Source organism: Peromyscus leucopus, chromosome 1, assembly GCF_004664715.2.
Source record: "Peromyscus leucopus breed LL Stock chromosome 1, UCI_PerLeu_2.1, whole genome shotgun sequence".
NCBI lineage: Eukaryota > Metazoa > Chordata > Mammalia > Rodentia > Cricetidae > Peromyscus > Peromyscus leucopus.
Genome location: NC_051063.1, coordinates 189,233,899 through 189,252,957, shown reverse-complemented (window position 1 = coordinate 189,252,957; position 19,059 = coordinate 189,233,899). Strand labels below are relative to the sequence as shown.

The 19,059-nt window shown below is 41.7% G+C and overlaps 1 protein-coding gene across 1 annotated transcript in view; it reads left to right on the top strand.

Annotated features, from left to right (window-relative positions):
- LOC114683972 (zinc finger protein 420-like) overlaps positions 1–19,059 on the top strand; it is a 593,185-nt gene that overhangs the window by 23,668 nt on the left and 550,458 nt on the right. The window lies entirely within an intron of this gene.

Sequence of the window (19,059 nt, the reverse complement as noted above, 5' to 3'; positions counted from 1 at the left end):
ACCTGGAACTGTATTAAAGAATTGCAGCACTAAGAAAGTTAGAACCACTGTATTAGAGCGAAGGCATTGAGTTAGCTAAAGTAGGGAAGATTGTGCTCAGTGCTTGGGTCTTACTGACATTGTAGGACTTGGTTAATTTAAAAGGGTTCCACACATACAATATGTACAGGCTTTGGCAGCCTTAGGCAGGAGGTATGGGCTATCTAGTCACTGGATTCAGTTTACCAAAGATAGGATTTAAAACAATGCTTATGTAATATAGTTGTAAAGCTACACCTCCATGCATTCATATACAGGAATGTACCTCTGGCCACAGATGAAATTCTTTTACACAAATCAAAGATGTTAAACTTCAGTTACCTATTTCTGTATTCTCTTCTTATTCCCTGTTCCACCTTCTAACTTACAAAAGTCTCCAAACCCAACTCCCTTCCAGACATCTCTCTTCAATTAGCATTGCAGAAGTTGCCATACTTACCTTTTAGCCATGCCATGTCTCGACATTTTAAACTGATTCAAGTTGCTAATTTGACTCTCTTACTGTGTACATATCATCTTTTTCTGTTCCCATCAAAAATAGATTCAAAATCTAGATTCTGTGTCATCATACACCTCTTCCCTCTGCCTGATGTAACCATCCATCTCTCTTTACCTACTCAGTAAGTGTTCTCATTCTGTCCTGAAACCTGCTATGCCCTCAGGAGCCCCACCATAGTGGTACCTCTCTAGTTATTAACACACTTGCTCCTCTCCCTCTATTGGAACAAACCACCTTATTTCCTTGCCTTCTCCGAGGAGCAGCCTGCTAAGCCACACCACTTCCTTAAGCCCTTTCCGACCTCTGTGGCCTTGTCCTTCCTGTCTCTGTGCTCTGTCTTGGAAGTCTAATAGCTTATCTATGCCCTGCTGTAGTTTTCTCTTGCTTCTAAGCTCCTACTTGGAGCATATAGAAACTCCTTTGGGTGGAGTTGTTTTTACAATCCTGCCTCTTTTCTCAATGGGCTCAGATATTTTTTTTTCTTGTTTATTTTATTTATTTTTTAAATTACACTCATGATATTTATTAATTACACTATGATATTAATCACATTTGCAGTATTCATTGATTACATTTGCAGTATTCTTTACACACACACACACATACACACACACACACACACACACATATATATATATATATATATATATATATATATATATATATATATATATATAAAACATGCCGAATGTCGTTTACTGAAGGAGGGAGGAGGTCTTGAATACAGGCTTACAACACAATCGGAGAACCCCGGAGGGCAGAAGTTCACTACCGATGTTTTACAATCTTGCATCTAAGCTGTCAATGCCCATTATGCAGGATACACAGACAGGGTACTTCTCTTAAGCATTCAGGAGGGTGGAACCCGGCAGGGAATTAATGTAGGGAGGATATCAAGGTCAAGGTCAGCAAGCAAGGCAACAGTTACCCAAAATGGGTGCCAGGGACCTACAGGTCCCTCTTTTATTTAAAAAAATGAGCTTGTGACTTGGGTTGAGTGGGACATCAGCAGGTCAACTTACCCGTCATTGAGACGCCTGCCCAAGCCACACAGGTGTTCTGTCTTAGGTTGGTGAGCACCCCCCAGGTATTACCCATCTCTGAATACTCATTATCATACAGGCTCAATTGTGTGTGAGCTGCAGAGTTAACTGCTGCCAAAGACCTCAAAGTGGCACTGGGCTTGCAATCTATGTGTTTGTCACAGAAAACACCAACAGAGGTCCTATCCCATCCATAGCCAGTAGGCTAAAGGCAACTGGGGCTCAGATATTTTTAAAGCCTTGTTCTATTACTACAAACAGAGTAGACTCAGTAGACTTCAATGTCTAAAATTGACATGATGGACTTTAAATGGTGAAAACTTCTGCCAATGTACAAATGACATTAAAATCTTTTGTATCTAAACTTCTCTTCTCTATTCCTTCCTATCTATACCTGCTGTAACTTATCGATGTTCAATGTCCATGTGACCTCTACATGTAATCAACAGCCCATCCTAATGGTGTCAGGAAATTGCTGTATATCAGTGTGTCAAGATCAATTCAGTCCCCTACAACTCTCTTTTCCAACACTCTTTCACTAGGGCTTACCATCTATGCTGGTTTTCCCTATGACCAAAAGAAAGATTATGGTAATAAGTAGCCAGAAACTTGAAAAGCTACCCATATTGGTCCTGAAAATACCATGGGACAAATCTGGACTGCCCTAATGGCATATCAGCTTCTGAATAACACTCTGCCTAGCCACTTTGAGGCCTGCTGGCATTGTGTCTCTCCCAGGTCAAACTCATGACCACCATTTGTAGCCTCACCCATTGGAATACTATACTTTCCTACCTTGTGATAGAATTCCCACTGAGTTACATCTGGCCTGGCTCCAGAGTGCTAGCATCTAGCCTTTATTCACCTTTTGTTGCCCTCCATGTGAATCTTGTCTGAGAGTTTCCCAAGGGTACAATACCTATGCAAACTCTGTCCTCTGCAGCAATCATGTTTACTGCTGCAGACCTGTTGGGTGGTCTGGGACATGTACCCTGGTGTGTAGTGGGTAGCCATTTCAGCTTTGGTCTGGAAGTTCCAACCTCCGTTGAGGCTTTAGTAACTATCATGCCTACAAAGGCGGGGCCAAGGGAAGGCCCTGAAGACCCGAGATAGGGACGTGTGTTCTTGCTGCTGGGAGCCCTGACACTAGAGGTGGACAGAGGGGAGTTCTCCAGAGAACACTGCCAGACTGTGCTGCATCTTTTCTAGAACCTGCCACCTACCTATCCCTTCATTTGTAAGTTACCCACTAAATAAATCTCTCTTTTAACTATGTGGAGTGGCCTTAATAATTTCACCAATATTTGGCGCCCAATGTGGGGCACAAACCCACAACCCTGAGATTAAGAGTCTCATTCTCTACCGACCGAGAATAGCCGGGCTTTTTTTTTTTTTTTAAGGGAGATTTATTTATTGCGTAACTTACAAATGAAGGGATACGTAGGTGGTGGGTTCTAGAAAAGACACAGCGCAGTCTGGTGGTGTTCTCTGGAGAACTCTCCTTCGTCCACCTCTAGCGTCCAGGCTCCCAGCAGCAAGAGCCCATGGCGCGTTCCGATCTCAGGTGTTCAGGGCCCTCCCTTGTCCCCGCCTTGTAGGCATGATAGTTACCAAAGCCTTAATGGGGGTTGGAACTTCCAGACCAAAGCTGGAATGGCTACCCACTACATCTAATTCCTGCTTATGAAAATGGTCTGTCAGATACTCTAGGCCTATAGCCAATTTGAATGCTGAGAAACATTAGGTGACTGTCCAGGCTGCCAGCTGTCTCGGTCTACTCTTGCAAGATTCCCAAAAGTTGCTTGCATCCATCTACCATTTTTCAGGTACCATTATATTCCTTCTCAGGTCTTTGATGGGATTTAAGACTACCAGTTATAGTTACAAATATATATATAATCTTAGATAGAACATATTAAGTATTAGATTCAGGTTCTTTAGGCTAGGACACACTTTTGAATGATCTTTGTAACATACCATTTACCTACGCTCTAGACTTCTCTGGATTTTAGTATGTGTTTCTTGTTTGATATTGTTCACATTGATTGTAGTTCCATCTTATCTAGGTCATTATCCCTCATTACTCCTGGACAATATTTGATAACCATTTTTTTGTATATAGTCTTATATTAAGTTAGAACCTTCTTATTTAGACAAAAGTGGGGGGGGGGAGAGATGTAGTGGGTAGCCATTCCAGCTTTGGTCTGGAAGTTCCAACCCCCACTGAGACTTCGGTAACTATCATGCCTACAAGGCAGGGACAAGGGAGGGCCCTGAAGACCTGAGATCGGGATACACTGTGCGCTCTTGCTGCTGGGAGCCCGGACACCAGCGGTGGACAGAGGAAGTTCTCCAGAGAACATCGACGGATTGTGCTTCATCTTGTCCAGAACCCGCCACCTACCTATCCCTTCATTTGTAAGTTACCCACTAAATAAATCTCCCTTTTAACTACATGGAGTGGTCTTAATAATTTCACCAATACTGGTGTTACTCTTTTCAAAATTAGGAGTGGTACCTGGTGAAGAATCCTTGCCAATTCCCATTACATGGTTTACAGATGCATGGCAGGAGAAATGAGTGGTTCACATCCTACTATTTCTCACAGTCCTGGGAATAACCATTAACATTGCAACTGGAGTTGCAGGACTACTTCCCTAGCTATTTAGTATCAGTTTTCATCTAAGTTTATCTAGGAACTCCAATGGGTGGCTCAGACCATCCTTACCCTCCAAGGCAAAATAGACTCACTGGTTGCCATAGTGCTAAAAAATGGCTATGACTAGATTTGCCAACAGTAGAGACAGGTCATCTTCATCTCTTTCTTAGGAAGGACTGGAGCTTCTGTGACAACGAGTCAGGTATAGCAAAAGATAGGATCTGACAACTCCAGACTGGTCTTCAAAAAATGTAAGAAACCGCTAGATGCCTCTGGCCAGTGAATCACTGACAGTCCAAAATGGAATTGGGCATTATACTTTTTACCCCCTTTTCCTTAATCCTACTAGTCACACTCTGCCTTATAAACTTCTTGTCCAGACTTCAAATACAGATCCGAATGACCTCCAAATAGAATTTTAATAAAGTGAAATAAAGGTGAAGCCAGAGGCTTATACCCTGGTAGTCAGGGCCAAAATGGTACTAAGAGGACTTCAATGCACCCATTAAGCAGGAAGTAGTCTAATGATGTTGTACTCAACATTTCCTGATCCCTGATTCTTTTTCAATAGTAAACATAAGGTAAGTGATGGTTATAGAACATGAGTTTTGCAACTCTGTGAGTTTGGTGTCCCAGATTTTGGCACCAAAAATGTAAGTAAATTGGTTGCAACAACTCTGGAGAAAGGTGTCCTAACTACATTAGGAGTCAGGCAACACATTGGGCTGCTTAGAATAGCTCTGATGGCTGAACTGCAAGGAGACAGTTCAGCTCTGTTTAGCTGAACTGTTTAGCTGTTTAGCACAGCTCTGATGCCTGAAACTGCAAAGAAGCACCCCAACCCTGGAAGAAAATATTTCCTGACATCTCGGGAGAGTCAGGCCTGGAAATGCTTCAGCAGAAAAGGGTATCGTGACTCTTCAGGAAAGTCAAGGTATACCTAGTGTGATGGGGGGTGATCTCCCCAAAAGATATAGCAATCCTGTTCCTGTCCTGGAGAGCCTGTACAGCTGAGATTTGCTCAGCCCCCACTTAAGGGGGCTTCCTTGCAAAGCTCTGCTTCTCTGACCTAAGATGTTGCTTCTTTTGCTTCACTCTGCCAAAGGGGAAATGCCTGCAGAAATTGTAGCAGTCTCCTCTGGCTCCAAAGAAAAGTGTTACTTTTCAGCTCTCTCTTGATCTGTCCACTGAGGGACATCTCAGAAAAGATCTTCTCTTCAGCTCCTCCTTGCTCTGCTCTTTCAGCTCTTCCTTGTTTTGTCCACTGAGGGACGTCTCAGCAAGGATCTCTACACCAGTGAATGAAGATCTTCACACCCAAAACTCTTTTGAGAAAGAGATTTATTTGGGAAGGAAGAGTCCAGGAGAGTAGCTGCCTCTACCAGGGTGGAGAGAACAGCCTTTTTCTAACTGACTAGGCAGGGTGGTTTACACAGGATGTCTTTGGGGTGGAATCAACCCCAGGCCCAGGGTTCTACTATCCTGCTCTGTGATTGGTTGGTTTCACAAGTCAGTTGGCTAGGGGCAGAGATGGCTCTGATCTGACTGAGCCAAATTGTGTTTCTTTCTGCCCTGATATGAGCCATCTTTCCCTAGTTCTGGGCTCCAGGGTCAGGGTGGGTTTCTTTAGTAAGCCCCTTTTCCCTACACATAAGGTGGAAAGTAAGCTTCTTGAGGCATGCTATAGGCCAGGCCTGACCACCGAGGAACCCCAACCACCAGAGTCCACACATACAACACTGATTGGCAGACACAGTGCATACAGATACAGGCAGCCAAGCTTTGCCCTATAGAGTAAAAAGCCCAAGCTCTGGACTTGCAAACCTACTAATCCTCACCCCAGAAAGCTCTTTGCCCAAGAAATGCTTTATAAATCCTGTCTTCTGCTCATTTCTGTGATACTTCTTGCCACAGGAGAGGCAGAAACACATTTGGGTTCATATGTCTCAATAAATCTCTTGTGTGAGGTTTATTGTGCAGTGTGACTTTGTGGTATTCCTTGCTTCCCAACTGCAAGAATACCTTTCCCTTCCAAGTTTTAACACTTGCATTGGGGAAACCTTTCCCATTGGAGTAGAACTGTAGCACTTGCAGTGGAAAAATCTCCCACAGAACTGTAATACTTCCAATGGGGAGGACCTTCCCTCTTAGTGATGAAATACTTGCATTGTAGAAACTTCCCCTTCAGAACTGTAACACTTCCACTAGGAAAACTTTTCCCCTTACAGCACTAACAGTTACACTTCTTCCTCTGAGAATTTCACTTTCCACTGTAAGATGGGAGACTCATTCAACAAAGCTCACATACTTGCTGAGTAGTTGGAATCCTGAGGAGGAATGCAGAATGGAAGAATTATTCTCACACACAAAAACCAGACTGCCGCACTTCCAGCACATCCAATCTCTGTACAGTGCCAGGTGAGTGGGTTCAAGCATTGCCCTCCTCCTGAGAGTAGTCCAAGGTCACAGCACTGACTGCCAACACATCATGAAATTAAAAACAAAAGAAGTGAGTGTTTGAGCCATCTATGTTCCTGTACTGCTTTAATCCCAGCACTCAGAAGGTAGAGGTAGGCAGATCCCTTGTGGGACCAGGTTGACAAGGGACCAGGTTGGTGTATATGTGAGCAACAACTTGTTTGAAATGTTTTACATTTGGTATAGATTTTAGTTTATTGATACAAATTTAAACTTAATTTTGTTATACTGTGTGTATACGTCTACTCTTATTTAAGGTATTATGTTTGTACAGCTCATTTAAAATTGTAATAGATAGTTAAGAAATAGATTAATAATTAGTCATCTATGATAATCATACTGTAGCCATGTTAGTTATGTCTTCTAGTTATACATAGATATATTTCAGATAGATAGGTAATCTTCAAACACTTCAAAGACCCACAGAATATGGCATTTAAAATGTTTTAAAAATTTAGACTTTCTGGACAGTGAGACATGTCTTCTCCTGGCAGCACCAGATTTACTTCAGAGAGGATGGGCATCAAAGGCACTCTATATAGAGTTTATCTTCACCTTGGCAAAAATAGCCATTTGGGCAAGAAACTGTTCTTGCCTGGACTGCTTGATCGACTGGACATGCAGGATCATAGGAAGTTGACCACTGAACTTTGCTTGGTCAAATGGTCCTTCAGGTTCCTGCTTAGCAGAGGAAACTGCCAGACATTCTACAGGACACAGAGAAAAGTGACTGAGAGAACTCTAGACCTGTGGGCTGAAGACAGATGCCCCAACTTTACAGAAAAACTTTGGATGACTGTCCAGGTTTCCAGCTGTCTCTGTCTACTCTCACAAGACTCCTGAAAGCTGCTTTCATCCTTCTCCTGTTTCTCAGGTAATAGTATATCCTTCTGGGGTCTTTGATGTAGTTGAAGAATAGATAGTTATAATTTCCTCAGTTATGATAAAAGGTAAGTTAGTTATGAAACCTTAGACTCCCAAATATAGGATAGATAGGATATCTTCTTTAATATTGTAACTGTAACTCTTGCTTGATGATTGTTTTGTTATATGTAATTTTACTATGTTTAAGTTAAAATCTTCCTTTAAAAAGGGGTGGGGGATTACTGTGGGATGTCCTGTATGCTTTAAAAATACATTGCTATGAATGATTGATAAATAAAACACTGATTGACCAGTAGCCAGGCAGGAAGTATAGGTGAGACTAGCAGAGAGGAGAATTGGGGGAACAGAAAGGAGGAATAGGGAGAGATGACAGCCTACTGTTCAGGTAGCAGCATGTAAAGGCAGCAGGTAAAGCCATGGAACACATGGCGACATATAGAATAACAGAAATTGGCTGAGTATAAATGTAAGAGCTAGACAATGGTAGGCCTGAGCTAATGGCCAAGCAGTTTAATTAATATGAGGTTCTGATTGATTATTTTATAAGTGGTTGTGGGGTCTGTGGGGCTGGACAAGACTGGAGAAAACTCCAGCTACACAGATCCCTTGTGGGACCAGGTTGGTGTATATGTGAGATCTGAGCCAGACACAACAGTAGAACAATACTTAATAAAACCAAGCAACACCAAGCCAATTTGGTCATGTGGTATGGGTAGAGTGCTTTTCTCAGATAATAGACAATGGACCATTGGAGCCAATTTTCCTCATACAGTTGAGTGACAAGATGCTGCAAGCCACAATAATATGAAGTAGGATTTCAGCTGATTATGACAAGCTAATACCTAGAAGAAGCCAAGGGCCTTCTAGAGGTCAAGCCAAGGCTCAAGGAGTCTCAGTGATAGTAGCTCTTAAATATTAGCTGTTTTCCTACAATGAAATTTCTTTTGTGCCATCATAGCCTTTTCATTCAACTACTTTTCTAAGAACAGTGTGTTGATCAATTATTGGGCACTATTTCCCTTCTACTAAAGGAATATTTAGATAACCTTCTGCACTAATAGCAGTACACAGCTAGAACCCCAGTTTCTAGCCTCCCTGTAATTATCATCTTTAGCTACATCCTGCCAGAACCATTCTCCTGGATGAAAGTATCTTATCTGAGAACCTTCCCAGACTTCCTAACAACAGACCATCTGTCAGAGAAGGCAAAGATTTACACTGGCAAATAATTGCCCAGGCCAGGAGGATGTGCTAATTAAGCTTAACTTTCTCCTTTTCCAAATCTTACCTCTAGGTCCAGATCTCCCTTTAACTATCACCAGAGGCATCTAGCTGTACACAGGATGCCTAGTGACTGAGCACACTTTTCCCCACCCTGCAGAAAAATGGCAGATAGCATGGACAGATAAGGAGCCACAAGAAAAAAGAAGGCAGTTTTATTTTCACCCATTGACTTATAGAAGCTTAACATTTTCTACTAACCACATTTAAGAATATAGTTGTGCACATAAGATCCCTCTTCTTAGATATTAACCAAATTTAGCCCTTAGTTGATTCATTTCCCCCCAAAAAAGTATTTACTTCAAATATAAGGATAATTTTTGAAGTCTTTGTAGTTTTTCACAATTTTATAAACTTTAGTAAGATTTCTTCATTTATATAAAAGAACACCTGTCACATGTTGATACAAATTACTTACAATCTTTCTAGAACATAAACATCCTTTTACATTTCTTCACTATTTTTGAATGAGAGTATGCTATCAGGTAGTCGGATTCATGTTATTTTTGTATTCTCTTTTCTATCTATTGATGATGTCAGCATTCAAGGTTCTTGGAGAAGATACTTTTGAACATTGATTTTTACTGTGTTTGAAGACTTGTTTTATTTTTAAGACATATTCACTCTGAGCATCCTGATTGAAGTTTGAGGGAACTGGGTATGTTCTGATGTTTTGTGGATGATTTTCTGGGGTCCTGCTTAACATTATTGTTTTTCTGTCCTGTTCATGGTTATCTTTCTGAATGGTGGCATTAAAGCTTCCCTGCGTCACTTTGTCTATTTACTTGCTACAATTCTGTCATTAATTGCTTTATGTATTTGGAAACATAAAATGCATTCATATTGATTACATAGCTTTCTGGTAATGTACAATTTGATCAATTGTTAATATTCTTTGTTTTGTATATTTATAGATTGCATGTTTCCTGTTACCTGCCCTGATTATGACCAACCTTCTTCACAGAAAATCTTTTTAAAAATGTCTTCATTGTGGTGGCACACGCCTTTAATCCCAGCCCTCAGGATGCAGAGCCAGGCAGATCTCTGTGAGCTCAAGGCCAGCATGGTATACAGAGCAAAACCAGGACAGTCTGCAAAACTACACAGAGAAACCCTGTCTCAAAAGAACAAAAACAACCAAACCAAACCAAACCAAACCAAAACAACAACAAGAAAAACAGGACATGCAAAACAAACCTGAGTAATAAAAGAGCATGTTGTAGTACAAAGCTATAGCAATAAAAACAGTACAGTTTTGGGGAAAAAAACACACATTGATCAATAATGGTGTAGTTAGTGGGCTAAAAATCAGCTGAAGAATGAAATATTGTTGAACTCCCTTCTCCAGGGTTTGAGTTCCAAATCAGATGGTTTCATTGATGTGGCATATGGGGAGACAGAATGAACTGGTTTGGAGACTGCAAAATACAGAATAGAAGTGTTCTACAAAATTGTGTAAATGACACATATTCTGCAAACTATTATATCAGTTTATGACACTGAAATCATGGTTAGATCCTTATGATTCAGTGTCTGGGAAACATTCATTTCTCTACATAAAAATATAATGGTGTATTGGGAAAAAACAAACTTCACAAATGACCACAACATGTAGTTAGAAGTTTTTCTTTGTTATTGTGAGATTTATTAAGGCAACTCCATGTAGTTAAAAAGGAAGTAACTTAACAGCCAGTAAAGGGGATCCAAGAAAGGTGAGGTGCAGTCCAGCTGGGTTCTCTGAAGAAATCTGCTTGGTCTACCATCCAGCATCCAGGATCACCAGGAACAAAGAGAGCCTGCATGCTACGCCCACAGCTGAGACACCTGTGTAGCTGTAGCAAAACATGCCGCTGTGCTGGAGTCCGCAGCTGAAGGGCTGAGGTTGAAGCTTCCTGGAGCGGGACCTCAGGCAGTTTCCCCACGATCAACGGTCATCATGCAGCCTGAGGATCTCAGGGCGACAGTCCTTGTTTGCACTAATCATGCTTTTTCTCTGTATGTCTTTTCTGTGTCGGGGGGAGTGAATCATGAAGGAAAGAAACAACTTTGGAGTGATTTGCCTTTCATGGAAAGGCTAGCCAGGACTAGAAAGCCTTGGTGCCTTTATAGTAAGGAAGAAAGTCAGCAGATCATAGAAAATATGAAGCCAGCCCTAAGGTATTGGTATAGAAAGGTATATGACAATTAGAAAGATAGATGAGTGTATAATAGTGAGGAAGAAATAAATGAAATTATACAAAAAGTATACAGAGGGTGAGTTAAACCTTGGCTGGTAAAAGTCTGGGTCTCACAGATGTGGTCTTTGGCATGAGACAGATTTCACAAAATTCTGAGATCATGCCCTTAAGCAACAACCACAATGAACTCCAAGCTGCGGAAGTGATACACAGAAATAGATACTGATGTACTTTGCTATTGTCTACACAGAAATAGATACTGATATGCTTTGCTATTGTTTTTTGCTGATTCTGTGAAATTGTAAAAGTTTGCTGATTCTGTGTAATTGTAAAAGTTAACAGTCTGATGTAATCCCCTGCCAAGTTCCTTGATTGTAAAAGAATATAAGCACTGGTTTTGCAGAAGTAAATCTGCAGCAGCACAACAATCCATTGTGTGTCTGTCTGTCATTTCCTCGCTGATTCCTGACTTCTCCTCGAGCCTTCTCCCTGGTTCTCCCGCAGTGGTGGTCTCCCTCTGGGTGGTCTGCGGCAGGTGGCGCCTGAACAGGGACTTGAAGGACAGGTAATCTTTCCCCTCTTTTCTTTCCTCAGAAGTCAGGTACGGCTCTTACCAGGGAGCTGCAGTCCCGCCGGTAAAGGATCACCGGTTAAGAGTAAGTAATCAAGGAATCATGGGGCACGCATTGACTAAGAATGAAAAAATGTTGGTTACTATGATACAACACATGTTAACCAAATCAGGGTTCCGGACATCAGTTTCAGATGTGGAACAGTTTATTGCATTTTTAAGAAAGACTAGCCCTTGGTTCGTTGAGGAAGGCTCCTTGACTTTAGATGAATGGAAGAGAGTGGGGAAAGAAATGCGTAAATATGTACAGACCAATGGCAAAAAGACTCTGCCCCTCAAGCATTTCAATTGTGGTTTCATTTGAGGGATCTCTTGTCAGAGACAACCCCGTTTCAGGGACTTTGCAGGGAAACCGCTTCTGATCAGGGGGAATCCCCTATTTATGAGGAAGTAGGCCAGGAGGAAGGAGACGAGGAAGAGTATATGCCACTCACTGCCTCTACTCCTCCTCTGCAGTATAGCACTATTTTAGACAACAATAATGATGATTGGGGTCTTGATAATCAACAAGCAGAGCAGGAATGGGAAGCTGATCATCGGGATCACTCTGATAATCCCCGATCTCTTAAGGTGCTTGGCGCTGCGGCCAGTCAGCGGCCCGTGCCAAAACCCAGGAAGCATTCTCCTTTGCCACCTGTTGGCTTCCAAGGGGCCATGGCAGAGGCACGAAGGACGGGGGACGCCTCTTTTGGGGTCTTTCCTGTTACAGAATCATGGGATGATGAAGGTCCTGTATGGGAGCCCCTCTCATTAAAGGTGTTAAAAGAATTGTAATCTGCAGTAAAGAGTGTTGGGGCTTCTGCTCCCTATACACTGCAGATAGTGGATGTGGTTGCCAGCTCTTGGTTAACACCCTATGACTGGATGCAAACCGCAAAAGCCACTCTCAGCCCTGGGGATTATATCCTCTGGAGGACTGAGTATGAAGACAAGAGTAAAGAAACTGTGGTACAATCCCTCAGAAAACGTGGCCCTAAGCCCACTATGTCAATGCTTATGGGGACAGAGGATTACACCACCCCACAATCTCAGACCAAGATACCTAGAGATATCTTGCAGTTGATAACAACCAACGCCGTACAATCATGGCATAAGACTCCTCCTCAGGGAACCAAAGGAGGAGCATTGGCTAGCATTAGGCAAGGTACTGAAGAGTCTTATCCAGAGTATATAGCTAGACTTGAGGAAGCTATTTCTAGAATGCTCCCTCCCTCTGAGGGAACGGACATTCTTTTAAAGCAGTTAGCCTGGGAAAATGCCAATGCTCTCTGTCAGGATCTGATTAGGCCAATCAGAAAAACAGGAACCCTGCAAGATTATATAAAAGCATGCCAAGATGCCTCACCGGTTGTAGTGCAAGGAATGGCCTACGCCGCAGCAATGAAAGGACAGAAATTTAGCGCCTATGTAAAACAGACATATGGGAATGGCAAGAAGGCCACCCAATCTCCTACTTGTTTTCAATGTGGGAAAGAAGGACATATGCCAAAAGATTGCAGGCAGGGAAACAGAGCAGGACCCAGAAAGGGGGTTCCTGGCCTGTGCCCTCGCTGCAAAAAAGGTAGACATTGGAGAAATGAGTGCAAATCAAAGTTTCATAAGGATGGAACTCCCCTAGGTAGGGGAGGTTTCGATGATGATCTAGAAGAGACAAAAAACTAGGTCAGGGGTGTTCTCCTAACCCCGCACCCAAGGGAGAGGAGGCCAAGCAAAGGGCACCTCCCTCAGGGTTAAACCCTGATGCTCCAGAATTTACTATTCATGATTTGCCTAGAGCAACTCTAGAGAGTGTCGGCTTGGATCTTGCTAGCACTAAGGATATGATATTATCCAAATGGGATGGAGTGACATTGGTCCCCACTAATGTGAGGGGCACTCTGTTGCCACAAACTGTAGGACTAATCATTGGACGAAGTTCCAATTATCAAAAGAATTTTGAAGTTCTACCAGGAGTTATTGATGCAGATACAGAAAATACAATCAAGGTTATGGTGAAACCATTAGCTGAAACTATACAAATTCATGAAGGACAGAGGCTAGCTCAATTGATTCTTTTACCTTTTGTTAAGTTACCCAATCCTGTTATTAAAGCTGCTCGAGGGCAAGGGCAGTTTGGATCCACTGAAGGTGCATTCATGATACAGGATCTCGGGGAGAGACCCTTTAAATGTATTATGATCAATGGACAGAAGTTTCGGGGTCTGATGGATACAGGTGTGGACAGGACCTGTATAGCTGCCTCAGATTGGCCCAATAGCTGGCCCGTCCATAAGACAGGATCTTCTTTGTTAGGGCTTGGCTCTGCTTCAGGAGTTATGCAGAGCACTGCATTATTAAAGTGGAAGAGTGAAGGCAGGGAAGGATTAATTCAACCTTTTGTGCTTCCTTCTCTTCCCTTTACACTATGGGGAAGAGATATGTTAGATTCCATGGATATAAAGTTAGTAAACTCAGACCAAATTAGTCATCAAAATTTTTCATAGGGGCCACTGCAGAACATCTATATGCAGATAAAATAGAGTGGCTTACTCACTAGCCTGTATGGGTGAGTCAGTGGCCCCTAACAACAGAAAAAATACAGGCTCTAGAACAGCTGGTGCAAGAACAACTACAAAAAGGACACATAATAGAGTCCAATAGTCCATGGAATACTCCTGTCTTTGTAATTAAAAAGAAATCAGGAAAATGGAGACTGTTACAGGATCTTAGAGCAATTAATGCAGTCATGAAAGACATGGGACCTCTACAGCCTGGTCTGCCCTCACCTGTGGCTGTGCCACAAGGATGGCATATAATTGTCATGGATTTACAGGATTGCTTTTTTACCATTAAACTTAACCCCTCAGATAGTAAATATTTTGCCTTTAGTGTTCCTTCAGAGAATTTTAAGCAGCCTTTTAGGAGGTATCAAAAAAAACTTTACCACAAGGAATGAAAAATTCACCCACATTGTGTCAGAAATTTGTAGACTTGGCTTTACAAAAAATAAGACAGGAACATCGTGATTTGTATCTTATTCATTATATGGATGACATACTTTTGGCTCATAAAGATAAAACTCAGCTAGAAAAAATATTAGAGAAAACTATTGAAGCATTAACTCTATATGGTCTGGTAATAGCCCCTGATAAGGTGCAAAGAGATAGGCCTTTGAATTATTTGGGTCAAATTATTAAAGAAGGTTATATTACTTCTCAAAAGGTTTCCATTAGAAGAGATAAATTAAAGACTTTAAATGATTTTCAGAAACTATTAGGTGATATTAATTGGCTTAGACCTTATTTAAAAATTACCACTGGTATGCTAAGTCCGTTATATACAATTCTGCATGGTGATTCAGATCCAAAATCTAAACGGGAATTGACAAAGGAAGCTATTGAGGCTTTACAATTAGTGGAACAAGCCTTAACTGAAGCCAGAGTACAACAGATAAATTATGAAAAACCTTGGTCTTTGTTAATTTTTGCAACTTCCTATACACCTACTGCCTGTCTTTGGCAGGACGGGGTGTTGGAATGGCTACATTTACCACACACTCAAGCAAAAATGTTAGCTGATTATCCATATTTGTGTTCCCTGTTAATTTGCAAAGGCCGCAATCGGTCCAGAGAATTATTTGGCAGAGAGCCTCATATTATTATCATTCCATATAATAAAGCACAATTAGAAAATTTATATCAATTTAGTGAAGATTGGATATTGGCATTACAAAATTATGCAGGCCAAATATTGTATCATTACCCTAGACATCCTATAATAGAATTTGCAAGGCATGTGGAACTGTCTGGTTCTCTCACAGCCCCCTAGATCATGCTGTAAATATTTTTACAGATGGTTCTTCCACAGGAAGAGCTGCGGTTTTCACATGGGCTGTGGGTAGAGGAAGGAGAGAAAACTTCTGCACAGCAAGCAGAAATAAGAGCTGTTATTTTAGCTTTTGAGAAGTTTCCTCAGAAGCTTAACCTTTTCACAGATTCTAAATATGTAGCTAATTTTTTTCCAGCATTAGAAACTGCTCTTTTATCAGGGAAGTTCCCTATTTTACCATTTTTACAAAAATTACAGAATTTGGTACACAATAGATCACAAAAATTTTATGTGGGACACATAAGGGGACATAGCAAATTACCTGGCCCACTGGCTCAAGGAAATGCTATGGCAGATCTACTAACACAGAATTCTTTAGGAGCCTTTGCTATACAAGAAGCTCAACAGAGTCATGCAATGCATCATCAGAATGCATCTGCCTTGAGGAAGATGTTCTCTATAACAAGAGAACAAGCAAGACAAATAGTGAGGGAATGTACACATTGCCCTCCTATTCATCACCCACGAAAAATGGGTGTAAACCCTAGAGGTTTAAAACCAAATGTCATTTGGCAAATGGATGTGACTCATGTCTCCTCCTTTGGTAGGATGGGATATGTCCATGTTACAGTGGACACTTATTCTCACTTCACTTTTGCCTCAGCCAGGACTGGAGAAGCAGTCAAAGATGTGGTTCAGCATCTCATACAGTGTTTTCAGATTATGGGCCTTCCATCACAAATAAAGACAGATAAATACACAAATAAAGTGTATGGGCCAGCATACACTTCAAAAGCATTTGAGCAATTTTGCAACCAGTGGGGAATTGCCCACACTACAGGAATACCCTATAATCCACAGGGTCAAGCTATCATAGAAAGAACTCATCAAAATCTGAAGCTGCAAATAGAGAGGCTGCAAGCCTCAAATGGGTACTTTACTCCTCATCATGTTTTGTCACATGCCCTATTTGTGCTTAATCATCTTAATACTAATGACAAAGGACTCACTGCAGCCCTAATTCACTGGGATCGTGAGTTCCACAGTACACCTCTGCCATTGGTGTATTGGAAGGATTTATTGTCTGGCACATGGAAGGGACCGGATGTCCTCATAACCGCGGGACGAGGGTATGCTTGTGTCTTTCCACAGGATGCTGATTCCCCTATCTGGATCCCGGATCACCTTATCCGACCTGCAAAGGGAGAAGAGAAGGCGCAAGCGCCACTAGAGGAGGCAACAGAAGAAGCTGGTGACGGAAATGAAGAAGATGAAACTCGACAGCGAGAAACCGAAAGTGACTTGGCCGCAGATTCAGCTTCTGACTCAGAACGCGAAGAAACTGCTGATTGAGCAAGGAAAACCTCTCACCGCTTCATTTTATTTCACTGCCCTTTTGTCTTTGCTCTTTGCTCCGCTACCGGTAGCTCAGGGAGTTTCCTATTGGGAGTATGTTCCTAATCCCCCGATTATTCAGCCAGTGGGATGGTTAGATCGGGAACCCATCAAAGTGTTGACAAATGATTCAGTCAGGTTGGGTGGAGCTCAAGATTCTGACGCTCGAAGCAGCTCCTCCTCTCTTATAAATTTTGAAGGCAGAGCAGATTCACTACCAATCTGCCTGATGCTGCAAGGGAAAGTGCCTTACGGCTGCTTTCCCACATCTTATAGAACCTTCCTGACTGACGGTCCAGACAAAGCGAGTGCTGGTAGGCGATGGGTTTGGGAGCTACAGATGCAAACTTTAGGAGACAGACTGTATAGAGATAATTTTACTCAAGTTAATACTATTCCAATAACTCCTTGCATTAAAAAATATAGAGACAAGGATCAATTTTGGGATTCTTCCTTGTCCAAGTTTCCAGCTTGGTTGACTTGTGGCTTTCCTAATGCTGCTGCGTGGTATGAACCATGGGGGTCGTTGGATGTGCTTAAAGTTTGGGACTACTCTAATTCTAATGACAAAGGAGAGACCTATAAAAATTACTTGAATACTCATAAAGAGAAATTTCATGAGTATGTCTTTGAGGGACATGGAGAGCCCCTTAGGAGATGGTTTTCTCCAGGCCTTGTGGAGCCCACCTGGTTTGCAAAACAAGGCAACATCACTAAAAAACATTCTGATTTATTTAGGCTTGTTGCAGCTGCCAATATGATGCTAGAGAAAAAACCTAACCATACTCAACTAGAGGCCATTGGTCTTCGAGCCTGCGTATCCTACCCTAATGCTTTACTCTTGGCACAATCTTCCTTTGTTAATATTTCACAAGATGGTAATTCATTTCGGATAATTTGTAGTTCTTATAAATTAACAAATTGTATCACTTCCTCAGAGTCGAAAGATTTAGGAACTGTGATTATGGTTCGGCGACCTCCTTTTGTCATGTTGCTTGTGGAACTAGGCCCTGAGCCTTGGTATGATAATTCAGCCTTACAAGTATTGAATACTTTGAGAGATTTGATTCGGCCAAAACGGTTTGTTGCTGCATTAATTTTGGGCATTACTGCATTGATTTCTATAATTACTACTTTTGCTATTGCAACTACAGCTTTAGTTCAAGAAATTCATACTGCTCATTATGTGAATACTCTTAGTAAGAATATTACTATGGCTCTGCTAGAGCAGGAGGCTATAGATAAGAAATTAGAGTCAAAAATTAATGTTTTAGAAGAAGTGGTTTTGGCCTTAGGACAAGATATTTCTAACCTCAAGACCACAATGTTTGCTCGCTGCCATGGTAATTTTAAGTCCATCTGTGTTACTCCATTACCTTATAATACTTCTTAGCCGTGGGAAAAGGTCAAGGCCCACCTGCAAGGTGTCTGGCAAGATACAGATATTAACTCATGATCTAGATGCACTTCAGAAAGATATCTCTGCTATGAGTCAGGCTCATTTGCAGATAGGAGGTTTACAGGACCTAGCTTCAGAAATAGAAAAGGGAATCAAAGATTTGAATCCGATGGATTGGCTGCAATATTTTATAGTCATTGGAGTGCTTATTTTACTGGTGGTGTTTGTCATCTTTCTTTTCCTCTGTCTCATTAAATGTCTCTATACTTCCGTACAAACAGTGCAACAGGACGTGTTCGAGCTTCATTTTAAAAACAGAAAAGGGGGAACTGCTATGCCCACAGCTGAGACACCTGTGTAGCTGTAGCAAAACATGCCGCTGTGCTGGAGTCCGCAACTGAAGGGCTGAGGTTGAAGCTTCCTGGAGCGGGACCTCAGGCAGTTTCCCCACGATCAACGGTCGTCATGCAGCCTGAGGATCTCAGGGCGACAGTCCTTGTTTGCACTAATCATGCTTTTTCTCTGTATGTCTTTTCTGTGTCGGGGGGAGTGAATCATGAAGGAAAGAAACAACTTTGGAGTGATTTGCCTTTCATGGAAAGGCTAGCCAGGACTAGAAAGGCTTGGTGCCTTTATAGTAAGGAAGAAAGTCAGCAGATCATAGAAAATATGAAGCCAGCCCTAAGGTATTGGTATAGAAAGGTATATGACAATTAGAAAGATAGATGAGTGTATAATAGTGAGGAAGAAATAAATGAAATTAACA